Raw genomic sequence first — 4462 nt, 5'->3', positions numbered from 1 at the left:
AAGGGATAATCAACACACGAGTGATGTTTTTCCAAGAGATGGAGTATAACACATTGCTATATTTTACATTTTGTAAAACAAAAGCCAGTGTGTGTTTTTGTCTACGTAGTTGGAGCAAAAATGATTATATTTTACAGTGCCAATAGAAAAATAATTTGGTTTGATATACAATATTTGGGAAGTTATTGTTAAAAATTCATGCTCCATCTTATGCTCTTTATGTAGCTGCCACCTATTTTGACACATTTTTATGTGATCATAATAACTCTTTGCTTTCTTCTAGAAAAAAGAAATTCTCATTGTTCCAATGGTTAAATATAAGTCTTCACTTTTCTAATCCAATTTTTAAAATAACTGTTTTGAAGAACAAAATTGGTAAAGTAAACCATTCTTAATATGAGAGGGGAAGAGAGGAATAGAGGAGAGAGGAGAAAGGAGAAAGGAGAGTGAGGAGAAGAGAAGAGAATAGAGAGGAAAGCTTAACACATGTGGTTGAGCTTTCTTTGTTCTTACTTTTATAGAGATGTTGAAGGCAATAAAGTGGAAAGATCAGAAAATGAATCTTGACAATTTCTCCTTCCACAATCTGATCAAATATTATACTTTCTCGCTGTGATATTTGAAGATTGTGATCAATAGCATTATTTCTGTCCCAGGATAATAGGCAATTTTATACTCTCTCAGTGTTTTCAAAGCACCCTTGATGTCCTTTTCCTCAGATTGTAGACGAAGGGGTTCAGCATGAGGGTGACCACAGTGTATATCACTGAGGCTGTTGAGCATGAGTGTGAATTTTGTGTCCCAGCAACACTGAGGTACACTCCTAAAAGTATAGAATAAAATAAGGAGACACTGAGAGGTGAGACACCCAGATGGAAAATGCTTTATATTTGCCCTGAGTTGACAAGATTTTATGTGCAGATGAAACTACCTTAGAGTAACAAAAAAGGATGCCAGTGAGAGGGCCAACCTCCAGCAACACAGCTGCAAAATTCATCATGATATTAGTAATAAGAATGTCAGAAAAGGCAAGGTGGGCTAACTTACTAGGTTCACAGAAAAATGTGGCATTTCTTCCTGTGTACAGAAGGACAGGCACAGCACCATGAAGCTCTGTAACAAGGAATAAAAGGAACTTGTGATCTAGGACACCAATGCCAGCAAACCGTATAGCTGTGGGTTCTTGATAACTCTGCAGTGCAGGGGATGACAGATGGCAGCAAACCTGTCATAGACCATCACAAGAATGAAATTGTCCAGCACTACAAATGATGCATAAAATAAATCTGCATAATGCAGCCTTCATAAGTTATGGCCTTGCTATATGTTTAGAGGTTCACCAGCTTCTTTGGTACAGTGGTGGAGGTGAAGCAAATGTCCACAAAGGACAGGTTGGAGAGGCAGAAGTGCATGAATCTGTGCAGTTAAGAATCCCTAACTATCCCCAGAATAATCAGCAGGTTCTCAAACACATTGCCAGCTACATAGAGAGGAAAATCCCATACATTTGAAACTATAGTTCTGGGTCTTCTGAAAATCTCAAAAGAAGAAATTCTGAAATTTGGGTATCATTTTCTACTTCCATTGTGAACACCAGAAATTGAAAAGGAATGTGATTACTTTTGGTATTAGTTGTTCATTTAGATGCCTGTCTGTACCATCTCTGATTAAGGATTTCTGATCCGGTCTATAATGTTCCCTAAATAGGTTGTTTTATCCACAGTTTTTATGCACAAATCTTTCATGTACTTTAGAAATGCAAACTGAGTTATAACAGTGTTTCTGGCTATGTCTAGAAAATGACTTCAGTGTGCTAAGAAATCAAAGTGCCTAGTGCTCAGTCATGAAAATAATATAAATAGATAATAAAATTATCAAACAATATGACCTCAAAGAGAATGTGGAATATATTTACTTTCAAAAGCATAATACGTGATTGAGGACATAGATTTGATCATTTTACAATGTGCATATTTACTAAAATATCACATTCTATCTCACAAATGTCTACAGTTTTCATGTATGCTTAAAAAATCAGAAATCTAAATATCAATTATAGTCCGATGTGTTAACTTTATGTTTACATTTTGAGCACCTGCATTGTGTCATCTGCTGTGTATTTTAAGTGCCTATAACTCAAAATGAACAATAATAAAATTGTTCAGGCTATTAGCTAATGATAGGAAAATGTGTTTTAACTCGGTCTATAAAAAGAAAAAAATTAAAATGTTGAGCCATTGGGATTTAAAATGGTCAGTTGCTTATATTCAGTAGATAAGTAAAGCCAGCTTGCATATTCTCTTGTTACAGACATTTCTTATCATAAAGGTGATTTCAAGGACCAAAGATGCATCATTTCCACCTCAGTAACCGGGCCTCCAAGTACACTTATTACATTTGAGTTTTTAATTTGGAGAGAGCTGAAGAATAAGCAAGTACAAATTAGAATTATTTAAAAACTCATAGCACTTGCTTTGAATACATTTGTTATGCTAATATTAAAATGTCTACCTTGAAAATAGAATTCTTTCATTGTATGCAACTTTACTGCACATGAAACTCACTGAGTTTATGTCTAAATGCAACATTGTATTATTTCAGCTTCTGAAATAATTTGTTTGTTTAAGGTGTTTGTTTTATTTCTTTGTTTCATAAATATAGATCGCCCTATTAAAAAAATAAAAAATCAGAAATCTGTTATGTAAAACTTGAGGGGACTGATTGCTATGAAGAAAAAGTGGGCAGCTATGATGGAGAGCGGATGAAGGCATTTTTAATGTCGTATAGGTAAGACAGATAACAAGATGGCATATGAACCAAGATTTAAAAGAAGAAAGATTGGAACCACAAGGTTAGTGCAGACTTTTGTGTCTGGCAGGAAGAAGAAGTGCAATGGCCCTGAGGTGACGCATGTTAGGTCATATCAGAGTTCAGAGCAAAGCATTGGTGGTGACCAGAATGATCAAGAGGGAGATCAAGGACAGATCCTGGCTAAGAATGTACAGAAAGGAGGTGGTCTCCCCACTGCTGCATAAAACAAAGAATTCCTGATGTAGAGAATCCTTCATTCTCATGGTGTCACTGCAGTTTGTTTTAAGCCACCTCTTTGAAAAATAATATGTGTACAGATAACTTCACATTCATAATGTGTAAAGTCTTTTGAGTTATACATTTACAATCCCTGGTCTCGCCATCACCACAATTAATAGTACAGACACCCATCATCTCTCAGAGTGTTCCTTTTGTCATTTATTGATTATTCTGGGGATGCAAACCATTAACATGAAATTCATCCTCTTAGTAAATTTTGGACTGCACAATATCATATTATTAGTGCCTGGCACTCTGTTGTATGGCACAGTAAATCATCTCCTACAAAAATAACTTTATACCCATCAAGAAACAACTGCACATTTCCCCTACCCTTCTCTCCTTACTCCACCATTCTATTCATGCATCTGTGAGGCTGCCTACCTCAGGTATCTCACATACATCTAATCTTGCATTATTTTGTTGTTAAAGGCATCTTGTGGATCCTTATTTTCTTCTTCATTTTTCAGGTGTCTTTATTATAAGAGTCACAATTTGTTCAGACAAGGACTGTAAGAGACACAAATTTATTCAGCAGAAATATACCAAAACAAAATCAGCAGCATTTTAAACAGAATATTTCAATTTTGGCATATATGAACTGAGGAACTTTGGCTATGATAACTGCCAGGATGATTATGTCTATAAAATCATACATACATATAATTGTAATCTATTGTTAGGCAAGATGGATGATCATTTAATAAATGATTCGTCCTTGTGGTTTTATATCATGTATGGACCCATTGTATTGCTTTCTACCATGTCCATTATAATGTTATGTATGTTTAACCAAGTATTTTACTTGCATTGGTCAGTTTTGTGTTTTCTCAAAGGTGAAAAAAATGAACAAACTGTAGAAAAACATAACAAATTAAGAGTTGAAGTAAAAACAACAGTGAGTTAAATAAATGCATTCAAGACAACTCTGCTAAAGTGAATTGAGTAAAAATCTAAAATAAATTCTCAATGAAAATCTCTAAAACAACTATAAATTAATTCCCTCCTCATAAGTCTTCCATTAATGACTTAATAGGCAGTGTGCTTGAAATAATTAATAAAAGATATTTTAGGAAGAGTGAAATTAACACTGTCAAAAATTATTTTATTATATGTAAATATAAATGAATTCAATTGTACTTGCAACAGTAATGAAATTAAGTAATAATCATCGTATGTATTCTACTAGGTTCTTTGTGAGTTATTGCCATGCATGAGAGCAGCTGTAGTAAATGCATCATCTCATTCATTCTTCACAGTGATCCTATCATGCTGATTATTTGAACTTATTGTTCATAGATGAGATCACTATAAATATAATGAAGTTAATCATATGAAGGTTGTGTGGCTCAAGCTTTATAGTGTTTTCTTT

General features: G+C 34.2%; 1 pseudogene; it reads right to left on the bottom strand.

The window, feature by feature from the left end:
* Positions 1-689: 689 nt before the first annotated feature.
* On the bottom strand, positions 690-1412 carry LOC109676068 (olfactory receptor 7A10-like; annotated as a pseudogene).
* Positions 1413-4462: the final 3050 nt, after the last annotated feature.

This window comes from Castor canadensis, chromosome 14, assembly GCF_047511655.1.
Source record: "Castor canadensis chromosome 14, mCasCan1.hap1v2, whole genome shotgun sequence".
Taxonomy (NCBI): Eukaryota; Metazoa; Chordata; class Mammalia; order Rodentia; family Castoridae; genus Castor; species Castor canadensis.
Note: the sequence above shows the minus strand (reverse complement) of the source record. Positions and strands in the feature narration are given on the sequence as shown.